This window comes from Heterocephalus glaber, unplaced genomic scaffold, assembly GCF_053883595.1.
Source record: "Heterocephalus glaber isolate CG9 unplaced genomic scaffold, H.glaber_assembly_v1.0 deba00000331, whole genome shotgun sequence".
Classification (NCBI taxonomy): domain Eukaryota; kingdom Metazoa; phylum Chordata; class Mammalia; order Rodentia; family Bathyergidae; genus Heterocephalus; species Heterocephalus glaber.
The window spans coordinates 61,049,189-61,063,607 of NW_028258142.1; the positions used below are offsets into that span (position 1 = coordinate 61,049,189).

The 14,419-nt window shown below is 44.2% G+C and overlaps 1 long non-coding RNA gene across 1 annotated transcript; it reads right to left on the minus strand.

Moving 5' to 3' along the window:
* Positions 1-3,538: 3,538 nt before the first annotated feature.
* LOC110350846 (uncharacterized) lies at positions 3,539-13,828 on the minus strand. The gene is made up of 4 exons (XR_015444579.1): positions 13,480-13,828; positions 12,297-12,384; positions 10,846-10,896; positions 3,539-8,897 (listed from the first exon to the last, which is right to left on the minus strand). It is a non-coding gene; the product is annotated as an uncharacterized LOC110350846 (long non-coding RNA).
* Between the last annotated feature and the right edge of the window lie 591 nt (positions 13,829-14,419).

The window sequence follows — 14,419 nt, forward strand, 5'->3', positions numbered from 1 at the left end:
GTTACTGTCATACAGAGTATTTTGTCCCAGGAGACACTTTTTAAGAACGAGTAGGGTGCTAGGGCCCGGTGAGCAGGACGCTGGGGTAGGGCGGGGTGCAAGTTGGGGGTGCCACTTGGGCTTTGAAGAGCCAGTGGACAACGGGCTCTGTGTATAAACAGGATGTGTGATATTTACTCTCAATAGGCAGCCGGCTCTTACGTCTTGACTTAGAGCCACTGAAATGAATCATGTCATCGATGCTTGGTGAACCACTAAGTTCTCAGTAACCTGTCCTGCATGTTTTAAAACCGGTGGAAAATCTTGAGGCAGTTCACGATGGCTTAAGCTTTCAGAAGTCACCAACACAAGGGATCTCTTCCTGTCCCTTTTCCAAGTTAACCTTTACTCTGTGCTTGTCAGGTAAGGCCTTTGCATTCAGATACAGCATCTGTAGAGCAATCATTTTTCAAAACACTTAAAAAGGGTCCCACAAGGCTCTATCTGGGGCAGTGGTGTTAGAAGATGAGGTACACATTTTGTAGGGTTAGAGGTGCATGAACAAACGGTGCATGAACAAACGGTGCATGGGCCGCCCTTGGCTTGTCACATGCTGCAGAGCCACTCTGCCATCCTGCTTAGGTGCAAATGCTATGTTGCTGGAGTTGAGCTCTCCCAGCTCTGCCTAGCTAGGGACTGTCTCCAGTTCAGGGATTGTTTAAGGAAGGCGGCGGACATTCTCCATTTACCCAGTTTTGGAACCATGTGATGCAAAGTCCTTGCTGTAGAGAAACTTGATAGGTGAGGAGAGCAAAAACAACCAAGAATTGCTAAGGAAATGGAGAGAAGGAAAGATGGGGTTCAATCCCCAGTACCAGGAAAAAGAATGATGAGATGGAAAGATGGGGTGCCCAGCCTGTGGGGTGCTGTTTGCAGAGGGTCACAGACATAGGTGAACCAGAAAAATACAGAGGAGAAACAAATAAGCATAGAGGAATCACAGCTTGGCTTTGCGGTGTCTCTGATACCTGTAATGCTGGCACTCAGGGAGGCTGAGGCAGGACAGTCACAAGTTCAACCCCAGCCTGGACAATTTAACACCTTGGTGAGAGTCAGGCTGGGGATGTAGCTCAATGCAAAGACCCTGGGTTCAATCCCCCATTCTGTCAAAAAAAAAAAAAATCAGCTTGCACCAACAGCTGGATCACAAGTCACAAAGGGAGACAGCGTGTGGCGACACCTGCCCATGTTAGGGTGTTTAATCAGTCACCCCAAAAAGGAAGAAAAGGGTCCATGTGTTTTAACAGAAAGGTAGGGCTGGGGATTTAGCTTAGTAAAGTGCTTGCCTAGCATGCTTGGGGCCTTGGGTTCAGTCTCCAGCAAGAAAAAAACTCAAGGGTCATTGAAACTTAAAGGTCTGAAAGGAAAGTCTAAATTACCTATGTTTTATGTAATTTTTCTGCTCTTGAGGTGATAGAACCCTGATTAATAATAGCTGATGTAAATATATGCCTGTTTTATAATGCAAAGCTTTTTTTTCTATTATTAGTGTTTGATATTTACTGTACAAAATGATTGCACTCATTGTAGGGGATTGGTCCCTGTACATAACACATTTCAGTTCTCCTCTTTTCCCCTCCCTCCACCCCACAGTATCAGATTCATTTATAAAAAAAAGTCCTTATAAAATTATCATATATACAGATTGAAAACCAGGCCAGTAGGCCAAAGAACATATGAAACATGTAAGACAATTGTACTAAGTCAGGGTACATTTGCTTGCACTTGATTACAATACAGTTTTTTTTCTTTTCTATTATCTATCTTTTATTTCATACTTTATATATATATATATATTTTCACATAAGAGAAACCATGTGCTATTTAAGCTATTAAGTCTGAGTTAATTCACTTCACATGGTCTTGAGGTGTATCCATTTTCCTACAAATGACTCAAATTTATCTTTTTTGTGGCTGAGTAGTACTCCATTGTGTATAAATACTGGTTTGGTTTTTTTTTGCAGTACCAGAGATCGAACTCAGGACCTTGCGCTTGCAAGGCAGACACAATGCCACTGAGCTAAATCCTGGGCTCTATATTTTTTAATCCATTTATCTTTTGATGGGCACACAGGCAATTTCTAAGATTTAGCTATTATGAATTGTGCTCCTATAAACATGGGCATGCATGCATCACTGTGGTGTGATGTCCTTAACTCTTCTGGGAAGTTACCTGGAAGGGGAACAGCTGGGTCAAATGCAATTTCAAGTTTTAGATTTTGTGAGGAATCTCCATGCTGATTTCCATAGTGGTTGTGTCAGTTTACAGTCCTACCAACAATGGAAAAGTGTTTCTTTCTCCCCAAAGTCACACCAGCATTTGTTATTGGTTAATTTCTTGAGGGTGGCCATTCTTTATGGGGTGAGATGGAATCTCAGTGTTGTTTTAATTTGCATTTCTCAAATGACCAGTGACGTTGAACATTTTTTCATGTAATTTTTGGCCATCTGTATTTCTTTATCTGAGAAGTATCTATTCATTTCAGATGCACATTTTTAATTGAGTCTTTAGATTTGGGGGGGGATCCAATTTTTTTTTTTTTTTGGTACTGGGGATTGAACTCGGGTCCTTGCTCTTTTGCAGCAGGCGGCGAAACCACTGAGCTAAATCCCCAGCCCACTTTATATATTCTAGATATTAGTCCTTTGTCTGAGGAACAGCTAAAAAACTTTTTCCCATTCTGTAGGTTGTCTCTTTACTCTGTTAGTGGCTTCCTTTGCTCTGAAGTAAATATAAGCCACTGTTTTGAACTGGTAAATATCACTGAACAGGTAAAAAAAAAATGCAGCCATATCAAAGCCAAATAAAAATTTTATGCTTACTATTTACATAGTATATCTTTTTTTCATATATTTTGGGGAGTGCTAGAGATTGAACCCCGGGCGTCATGCATGCTAGGCAAGCACTCTACCACTGAGTTACACCCCCAACCCTTTTAAATTTTATTTTGAGACAGAATCTTTCTAATTTACTCAGGGTGGCTTTGAGCTTGTGACCCTCCTGTTTCAGCTTCCAGAGAAGCTGGGATTATAGGAACATGCCACCACACCTGGCTGTTTAATTTTGGGGGGGTGGCGGCCAGGGACCAAACTTGGGACCTTGTACTTGCAAGGCAGGTGGTACAGAACCACTGAGCTAAATCCCCTCAGGGCTGAGGATTTAGCTCAGTGGTTCCGCCGCCTGCCTCGAAAGCGCAAGGACCCGAGTTCGATCCCCGGTACCAAAAATAAATAAATAAATAAAATTAAATAAAAATAAATCCCTGGCCCTCCTGGCTGTTTAATTTTAACCCATTTGTGCTTTTGTGTTTAAAACAATCTCATCAAGAATATTGTTGAGTCTTGCTTTTTTTTTGGTACTAGGAATCAAACTCAGGGCCTTGTGCTTGCTCTTTTAGAATTTTTTTTTTCGGGGGTTACCAGGGATTGAACTTGGGTCCTTGCGCTTGCACAGCAGGTGGCGAAACCACTGAGCTAAATCCCCAGCCCCGAGTCTTGCTTTTTATCTAGTTCATGATCTCAGCTTTTTGCTCAATGTGTTTAGTCCTTTTACATTTAATGTAATTATTGATATGTTTGGATTCAATTTCAAATATTTTCTTTTCCTACCTTCTAAGTTGGATTTTTTTATTACTTTGTTTTAAATTTTATATTGGTCTATAAACTACACCCTATTATTTTTAAAGGTTATTAAAGAGATCACAATATATATCTTTAACTTGCTACAATTGGAGTATTAATATTATACAGCTTCATATGAAATAGAAAGCCTACAGCAGTAGTATCATTCACCTTCTACTTCCTTTGTTTTTCATATATACTATTTCTGTCTACATAATAAATCCTGCAGAGGACTGTAAACACATTTTTGGGGGCTGGGATGTAGCTCAGTGGTGCAGTGCCTGCCTGGCAAATGTGAGGCCCTGAGTTCAGATCCTGGTACCAAAAAAGAAAACTGAAAAAATAGACTCAAAAAGCCCCGTAAAAAAAAACCTTTTCTACAAGATCCTACAACTTTGGTAAGTCATCCATCCTCCTAAGCAGGGAGATTGTTGGACGCCAAAAAGATAAAACTCAATAGAGTGCCAAAGGAGTGTCACTTGTAGGGAAAATCTCAAGCTTTCACAGAAAGCAACATGGTCAAGGGCCAGGGATTTAGCTCACTGGCACCGCATCTGCCTCACAAGCACAAGGTCCTGAGTTTGATCCCTGGTACCAAAAAGACATACAAAGTCAAGACCATAGTAATGAAGCTGGGTAGAAGAAGGGCTCCAGTTGCTGACCCCTACTGGCACTTTCCAGCTGCACTGGTGACTCACCCCTGTTACGGGTCATTAGAAGAAATATGGTAAAATATAGACCTCAATAAGAGTTTTAAAATTTTTTAGCTAAAATTGTTTTTTCAAATTATTAAATTTTTAATCTTTTTAAAATAAAAAAAATTATGACAAAATATCAGACTTATAGATAAACTCCATTAGTGAAAGGGTCTAAAAGCCAGCAGGTTACAATCACTATTTTAGTCCTTTAAAAAGTTTCTAAACATGGCGCTTTCCCCAACCTGCTTTTTTATTTCAGTACTTATACTTCGATTATACATGCTCTAATTTCTTAAAAAATGTTGTTTATTCTTGCCTATAGGCTGCCAAACTCCGAATGATCATATAGATAAAATCAACAAATGTGCTAGACTTTTTTCAACCAGAATCCACCAGATTGACTTTATAAGAGGGTTTATAATTGCTAAATTACAACACGATTTTTATTTAAGGCCTATTACATTAGCTCCCTGAAGAGAGTCCCTAACTGTGGTCTTCCCTACTTCGACCCTTAGCTCAAAGCAGTTGGATTGAAACTATGCCCTTTGTCCCCTAACCGAACTTGGAGATGCTCTTTACAGAGGAAATTATTATAGACAGCTAAGTCAGACACATCATAGGTCCTTGTGACATAGGTCCGTTGGATAACCCACAGGGACAAGCCATTGTTGGACATGCTCACCATTCCCTAAAAAGGCAATTACATAAACAAAAGGAGGGAGGCCCAGGGATTTAGCTCAGTGGTTCCGCCGCCTGCCTCACAAGCACAAGGTCCCAAGTTCGATCCCCAGTACCAAAAAAAAAACAAAAAGGGAGGGGGACATCTACCTCCACAAGCTCAATTAGATTTTGTTACTTTTTTGTTACTTTCATTTTAAATTTTTTAGATCCACTTAAGGAAAGTAAATATATACAATGATAGATCTACAGATATGTCCGGGACACTAGTGTTGTCAAAGTATGTCCTAACTAAAAGGTAAATGGCTCAATACATAATAACATAGGGGCCAGGGGATTCTTATTTTTCAACAGAAAATAAGATGCTATGGCCATCATCCCCAGAATGGACCACCATGGACTAAGGTGATGGATTCACTGCAAGCAGCACCCTGCGACACCCTGCGGAGAGCCATACAAGGGCTACATCTGAGTGACTCCCCTGGCCTGCTACAGCCCCGGGACCTGCAAAGATCACCAGCCCTGATGCTCTCCGCCCAACGATGAGACCCAGGAGCAAACAGGCCCCAAAGACAGTCTCGGCTCACCCTGGTGCAGCTGCAGTTTCCAAACAGAAGGGGGAGATGCAGAGGACTGTAATACTGCTTACACCCAAAGCAGGCTGTGCAGAGCTAACCCCACACCTGGTTTGTTTACAGAAGTGAGTCCAGCTTCAGCCGACGTGCTGAGGTCAGAGTAACTCGCACTCAAATTCTGTCCCCACAACTAAAACCTCCTGACTAGAAGGACACTGTTCCAATTACAACCATGTATTTGTCTATTCTGCTCCTAACTTGAGAATGCTTTGCCTTGTCCTTTCTGAGCCTTGCTTACATTAATTTCCACAGAAACCGCACGTGGCCCTGCCCTGGCACGTAGCTCACCTTTACCCCAATTGATTGCCAATAAAAGTCAGTGCCTGGACTGGCCGGGCCTTTGTCGGCATTGGTTGTCCTAGCACCCCGCTTTCTCTTCTAGTTCTGTCTTTTAGTTATTTCTCAGGCCTGCATCGTTTACTGGGTGAGATACTAGAACCTAACTGCAGGGGTCTCCAGTAAAACCCAACAAGAGAATGCTCCAATTTTTGCTTAAAACAGGCACGAATTTTGTAAACAAGAGAAAAATACAGCTATGTGGGTTTTAATTTTTTTCTCTCCATTTTTATTTTTTATCAGTCCGTGTTTACAGTACATGATGATCACATTCCCGGTGTCGGCCCATGTACCTTGCACATCTTACTTCTTTCTTCATCCTCTTTCCTACTCCTCCCTCTACTCCATCTCTTGGGGCTCTTCCCTTCTGTGAAAGATCTATGTCCCTACCTCCTATTATCTATCATTTGTTTTGTTCTTTATTTATATTTCATATTTCTCATGTAAGAGAAACCATGTGATATTTAAGCATGTGTATCTGATTTACTTCACTTAACATTACGGTCTTGAGATGCATCCATTTTCCTACAAATGACATGTCTATCCTTCTTTGTGGCAGAGTAGTACTCCATGGTGTATAAACACCACATTTTCTTTATCCATTCATCTGCTGATGGACATACAGGCTGGTTCCAAGATATGGTTATTGAATTATGCTGCTATAAACATGGGTATGCATGTATCACTGTAATATGATGTCTTTACCTCTTTTGGAAGAGGTAAAGATACCTAGAAGGGGAATAGCTGGATCAAATGAAATTTCTACTTTTAGTTTTTTGAGGAATCTCCATACAGGTTTCCATAGTAGTTATACCAGTTTGTACCTACACCAACAATGTCAAAGGGCTCCTTTTCCTCCAGAGCCTCACCAGAATTTGTTATTATTTGATTTCTTAATGACAGCCATTCGTTCTGGAGTAGGATGAAATCTCAGTGTTGTTTTAATTTGCATTTCTCTAATGGCCAGCAATGTTGAACATTTTTTCATGTATTTACTGGCTATTGGTACTTCTGAGAAGTGTCTATTCACTTTTGTTGTTGTTTGAGACAGGGTCTCACTACGTAGCCCAGGCTGGTCTTAAACCCGCATCAATCCTCCTGCCTCAGCTTCCCCAGTGCTGGCATGACAGATGTGTACCAGCACACCTGGCGAAGTTTTTTTTTTTTGGTACCGGGGATGGAACTCGGGACCTTGGGCTTGTGAGGCAGGTGCGGAAACCACTGAGCTAAATCCCCAGCCCCTGAAGTATTTTTTTAATGTCTGCCAAATACTTACCATTCCGGTGCTCTCCACCCCTCCCTGGGGAGCTGAGTGACAGCTGGTGTCATTCCGCTGAAGTGTGAAGGGTTTCCTTCCTGGAGGGTCGCGGGGCTGCTGGTGCCCAGCGCTGGCTGTGCAGCCCTTTCACTTTCCTCTCTGGCGGGTGCTTCCCTGGCGGAGGATTCTAGGTTGAGCCCGTGAAAGGCGCCATTGTCTGGGGCCTCCTGCTGTCTGGGGCCCACAGCTGCCACCCGGGTTGCTGTACTCTGGTGTCCCCTCTGCCTGCGGCATTGCTGGATGTCAGCAGTTTGGCCTGGATGTGCCCAGGTTTGTGTCTGTGTTTATCCTGCTTGGGGTTCACTGAGATGCTTGGATCTGCAAGTTTATAGTTTCATTTATTTTTTTAACCAAATTTAGAGAAATATTGGCCAATATTTCTAAAACTAGTTTTTCTGCTTTCGTCTTTCCTTTCAGAGGGCCAGTGACTGTAGGCTGCATGAGGCCATCTCACATGCCTGAGGCCGTTCTCCCACAGTTTCTCTGTATTTCAGATTCAATAATTTGCATAATTTGTTTTTCACCTGACTAACTCTGTCTTCAATCTGCTACGGAACTCATCCCTTCATTATCATTTCAGCCGCAAGTTGCATTGCTCACATGCAGATTCCCACTTGATTCTCGTATTTTATCACTTCTGCCTCTCTCCTGAGATTCCCTTGTTGGTTTGTCAGTGTCTCATGTGCCGTTGTAACAGCTGCCCCGAAGCTCGGTCCTGATCATTTTCTGTTGCTGCATTTCGCCTGTGTGGAGGGGATCTGGTGACTTATACTCTGTGCCCCCGGACTGAATTCTGCCACATGGCCCGCTGAGCTCACTCGGCCTGCGGGCCGGTCCTGTCCCCAGCAGTCGGGAGGCTGAGGCAGGACTGCTGCAAGTTCGAGGCCAGCCTGGGCTACATAGTGAGTTCAAGGCCAGCTGGAACTACATAGGGAGGCCCTGTCTCAAAAGCACAAAAAAACCCCAAAGCAAAACAGAAAAACCAAGTAGGCCAGGATTTGAAGCAAAGTTTATAGTCAGAGTTTGTGACTGGCTCTGTCTGAGCTCCTTTTCCAACACACCTCGCCTCTCTTCCCTAGCTTCTCCCCCCACCCCAGCCATGTCCTGGCAGCCACCCCGGCCCAGCTGTCTGCACCCCTGGCCTGAAGGTGAGGCCAAGGCCACAGCTGCTCCCATGTCTTTCTTGGTAGCATTTCAGCCTGAACCCAGGGCGGCCCAGCCACTGAGCTCCACCTGCACCTCTTCCTCATTCTTACATTTTGGGGGGTTTGATTGTTTGGGGTTTTTGTACCGGAGATGGAACTCAGGACCCTGCACTTTCCAGGCAGGCATGATGCCACGGAGCCAAGTCCCTGGCCCTCATTCTTTCATTTTGAGACAGGGTCTCCCTAAGTTGCCCAGCATGGCCTGGACCCTGGGGTCCCCCGGGCAGCTGGGCTGCTAGCTGTTCCCAGCTGAGTTCTCTTTCCCTAAGGCAGACCACCCTTTAGTTTCTGCCTGCTTTTAGTGACTACCCGGCCACAGTTAGCTTTTTATTTGTTCAGTGTCTTGCTCGTAGTTTATGATCGGCACCTAGAGCAGGATTACAGAGAGAAAGGGAGAGGGGAGTGGGATGAGGCAGAGAGAGTCCGCCACACTAGAAACTAGAACTTTACTAGTTACTGTCAATCTCTAAAGCAATGATTTTCAAACGTACCTCCACCTCGGAATCACTTGGAAAGTTTCTAACGAGCACTGTGGCCCGGGTTTGGGAATTTTTAAAGGATCTCTTGGCGACCCTGATACCTGGAGAAGTTCGGGAACCACTGCCCTAAATAATTCTTTAAATCAGCCGTCGTTTCTCAGATGGAGCACTAGAAACTGATCACTCTCTTTACAGACCGAAAGGAAAAAATTTTGTTTGCATACTAGACTTTTTTTTTTTTTTTTTTGGTACCTGGGATCGAACTTGGGTCCTTTGGCTTGCAAGGCAGGCGGTGGAACCACTGAGCTAAATCCCCGGCCCCAATTTTTTTTTTTTTTAATTTTTTCTTTTTTGGTACAAGGGATCAAACTTGGGACCTTGTGCTTGCCAGGCAGGTGGCGGAACCATTGAGCTAAATCCCCAGCCTGACAATTTTTATAAAAAATATAATTTATACTTACTCTGTTGTTGAATTATTTTGTCATCCAGATCGACTTTTTAATTCAAGGTTAATCTAAATTTGGTATTTGGCCTGGGCTCATAGAGCAGCGGAGACACATATTCATACCCTGTAAAGCCAAGTTCCTAACTAATATCCTGGAAAACAGGGCAGAGGGTAAACATTCATTTGTATCAACCCAGAAATTAAAAGTGTACCTCTGAGAAGTAGCCAGAGAGCAAGAAGTAATGTTTAGAGATCAGAGGTGGAGATCTCATTAAGCTCATTAACAGGAGAATGTGTCAAGTCTTGCGCTCTAAAAAACATGACCTCTAATTAAAAACAGACTGCTTTCTGAGCTGGGTTTTATGATTCCCAGCTGAAAAGAGAAAACATTCAACAATGCTGGCAGCCTGCCGGAGGAGGGAAGCACGTAGGGCTGGTGGTCACAATAACCCTGCTGACAGACAGGGACGCACAATGAAGCCATGACTAAGAACCTTGAGTCGTGCAGGGATTTGACCAAATGTCAAGGAAACGGTTTCTGAATGAGATGTTTTATAGTCGCCAATTGAATGCAACCTTCGAAGCACGGTGTGGCTGACTTACAAATGACTCAAATCCCCTGATGGAAATTTACTCAAATTTAGGAAGAGCCTTGTCACAGCCAGACATTTAACTAATCGCCTACAGGTAAGGAAAATGAAACTACAGAGGGATTTCCGAAGCTAAATCACTACCCTAGGGAGCATGGTAGGCTGCTTCTTTTGATTAAAAAAAAAATCCCAATTATTGTCTTTGTAAATAATATTAGGGAAACTTATTGATAAGATCTTTGAAATTTACAATCTCAGAACTCTGCTCTTGTCTGAAATTATTTCAAATGTGTGTACGTGTGTAATAATATACTCTGAGGCGCGAATGCTGTCCATGTAAATTTTCATGTGATGCCATAATAGATTGAAATACAATAAAAATAGTCATTGGGGACCGGGGATTTAGTTCAGTGGTTCTGCCACCTGCCTCGTAAGCACAAGGTCCCGAGTTCGATCCCCAGTACCAAAAAAAGTTGTTGGACATTTTTACATATGTTTGTTTGTTTCGGCAGTACTGGGGCTCAAACCCAGAGCCTCATGCATTACCTCAGGCCCTCCTATTACCTCTGGGCTTGTTACCTGATGTGATTATTAGTATTGTGTGGCTTAGTGGCCATCTCAGTTATCTGATTGGCTGTAACATCACAGTGTGTATTCAGCAACCATTACTTTACTTACTAATGGCCTCAGTGAGCAAGTGCTGTATAGTGATGCTGGCCAAGGACTGGCCCTACAATTTTCTTCCTTTAAGTCAAAAAGGAAAAGTTCTCAAGTTCATAAAGTAAAGGGGCAGGGATTTACCTGAGTGGTTCCGGCACCTGCCTTGCAAGTGTAAGGTTCCAAGTTCCATCCCTGGTACAAAAAAAAAAAAAAAATGAAAAGGGAAAAGTCATATGCTGAAGTTGGTAAGATTTAAGCTAAAAACAAATCTATCTTTAAAACTGAAGAAGAGAAAAATAAATAAAACCGAAGAAGAGAAAGCTCGTGCCAACACTTGTCACATTTGAAACTCAGGGCTATGGTTGCCCTGCGTGGGAGTACTGTTCTGTACACGACTCACCCCCAGGCCGACAGCCACAGTACCCGGATATGCCCTCTCTGAAGCCAGCGGGAGTGGATCTGGGCCCCCCTTGAAGGAGGGACAGCTCAGGCCTGCGTCTGCGTGTGTGGGAGAAGCATCATCAGTACACGATCTGGTGCCACCTGTGGTCTCAGCGTCTACTTGGGGGGCTTGGACCTGATCCCCTTCAGAAAAAGGGGGACCATATACAATTCCTAATGCTCTGCTTGACTTACAATTTCTGACTCTACAGGGACTTGAAGGTGATGTGCATTCAGTAGAAATCGTAGCCTGAATTTGGTTTGGTTTTGTTTTCTGAGACAGGATCTCGGTCTGTAGTCCAGGCTGGCCTCAAAGTCACAGCAATCCCCCTGCCTCAGCCAGAGTCACACCCAGATCCTACTTTGACGTTTTATCTCTTCCCAGTCTCACAATACACTTGGCCTTGATGCTGGGGCCGTCGTAGCTCCAGTCAGCCCTGCAATCGTGGAACAGGACTGTGTGTGTTGGCAGTGGTATTTTGGACACAGATATCCAATTAATTGCACAAGATATTCAACACTTTTGTATAAAACAGGCTTTGTGTTACACAGCCCAACCGTGAATGTCTAAGCATAGTTTAAGGCGAGCTTGGCTAAGCTAAGATGTTAGGTAGGCCAGGCACATTAAGTGCATTTCGAATTTAGTCTTTTCAATTAATGGCAGCTTTACCTGGGTGTAGGCCCATCATTAGTTCAGGAACATTTGTATTAGATTAGCCAACATTTTTCAGGCCTGTGTGCACAGTAAATCTACACGATTTGAAACATCATGAAAGTTCTCAGCAAGAGTTCTGACCTATTAATTAGCTCAGTCCAGTCCTATACCTGTACATGTACTAAGATACCACAGTTATACACCAAAAATGTGTACAATTTTTATTAATTGAAGAAATTTAAAAGCTTAAAACCTCATCAAACTGGGGATTTAGCTCAGTGGTTTCGCTGCCTGCTGTGCAAGCGCAAGAACCAGAGTTTGATCCCCGGTACCAAAAAAAAAACCTGATCAAGCTTGGGGGCACAAACCTGTAATCCCAGGTAGTTGGTAGGGTGAGGCAGGAGGATCCCAAGTTTGAAGCCAGTCTGGACAAGTTTGAGGGGAGTGAGAGGCTCCTCAAAATTTTTAGAAAAGGAGTCAAGCATGGTGCACACACCTGAAATCCCAGCACTCAGGATGCTGAGGCAGGAGGCTCATCATGACGTTAAGGCCAGCCTGTGCTACACAGTGAGTTCAAGTCCAGCCTGAAATACATAGTGAGACTATTAAAAAAAAAAAAAACCAAAACATCAATAAAAATTAAAATAAAACAATATTTTAGAAAAGGGCTGAGCATTTGTAGCTCAATGTGAAGGCCCTGGGTTCGATGCCCAGTACTGCAGACAACCAAAAAACAACCTCCTGTGGAAGGACTTGTATGACTAATGCTGTCTCCTGTTAAAAAGTGTTAGAGTAACTTAGAAGGAAAACACATTTATGAGCAGCTCCTATTGTTATTGTATTAGTTGGACACTTTGTGCACATCTCCTTCCTTCTGCAGTCTGAAGGAGAAGAGTTTCCCAGGGTAGAGCTGCTTCCGGGCCTCAGCCAGGTTCAGCTTGTCTGTGGTTCCTGGCTGTCACGGATTCTGCAAAATCAGGCTCTCTCCACTTGTCTGAAACGAAACGGCTTGGAACCAGCCTGGTCTTTCGTAACTGTTCCATGGAGATCTGGGGGTTGCCTTGGCAGGCGTAAGAGCTTCAACTTGTTTTCCTGCTGTGTATCAAGTGACCCCCCCTCCCCCAACACAGCTGCTGGCAGGAGGCTCTGAGGCCTCCTCCTGGATTCCTAAATCTCCTTAATCTCTGATCACCGGGCCCTGACATCACCAAGTTCTCCCTGCCAAGAAAGCTGTTATGTAGCTTCTCCGCTCTGCGAAAGTACTAACACTTAATCTATCACTGAGTGCAATTCATTTCCTTTTCTAGGTGTCAACTTTCTGAGCCTGCTATCTTAAGTTTTTGAGTCAGGGTCTGGATGTGTACCCCAGGCTGGCCTGGAAGTTACAGCGATCCTCCTGCCTCAGCTTCCTGAGTGCTGAGACTACAGGTGTGCGCCTTACCATTTTTTTAAGTAAGCTTTTAAAAAAATTTAGTCCCTCAGAATCTTTTAGATTATCTCCAAGATTATAGTTTACTCTCAATTTTTTTTTCTGTACAAAAATTCTACTTTCTACGCCATATTTCCCCAAATGAGGGGCGATGTGAAGGTGCTTACAGTTCTAAATCCCATCTGCACTCAGCACAGTGAACGTTCGTGAATACCCTTCCCACGCCTCTCTCTTCCAAGCCCAAACCTACCTTTTTATTTTTTATCTTTGGAGTGCAGGCAGAGAGCCGAGGGTTCGGTCGCGGAGCCCAGCGGGTAAGGATCGGCTTTAAAACAAATCGTGCAAGCAGAGAAAACAAACCGTTCCTTTCCCTTCGAGACCCAGGGCCGGGCAGAAAGAAACAGCCGATGTAAATTTACCGAAAGGATCCGCCCGGGAGGGAGCCTGCTCTCCGGGACAGGAGCGGGCGGCCCCTTCCCGGTCAGCGCCGAGAGCCTCGGGGCAGCGCCGGTCCCCGCGCGCAGACGGAAGCAGCTCCTCGGGACTGGCGTGTTCGCTGGCGTGGCTGGACTGCGGGGATCCCTTCCCCTCCTTCCGTCCTGTCCTCTTCCCGCCTGCCCTCCCTTACCTTGTTCTTTTTTTTCCTCCTTCCTTTTCTTTCCTTCCCTCCCTCCACGCGCCCCCCCCCCCATTTACTCCTAACTACGCGTCCACACGTGCTTGTCTTTGGGTTTTATGTACCTTCCAAAGCCATGTAATATTGGCTCCCAGAATCTTATGCCTCATGTATTTCCAATTTTAAAAAGTAATTTACTTTTTATATTGCGTTGTGGGTGTCTTTTAATACCACTAGGAGCATGGGAAAAAGAGCGTTGAACTCCTGTGGGAGCATGCATTGTTCTAGAGACCAACAATAAATACATCTCCAAGCAGCTGAAGGGATTAAATGAGGTAAGAGGGCCAGGGATTTAGCTCAGTGGTTCCACCACCTGCCTCGAAAGCACAAGGACCCGAGTTCGATCCCCGGTACCAAAAAACCCCCCAAAAACATGAGGTAACAACGCAGAAACTTTTTTCAAGTTTCAGAGCAAAGCCGACTGAGGGCTGTGTGCTGTTGGATCCCTGTGGGCTGGGCTCGGCTCCTGCCCCGACTTGCTGGTGGGCCGTGTCCCTAACACAGCCTCTGCCTG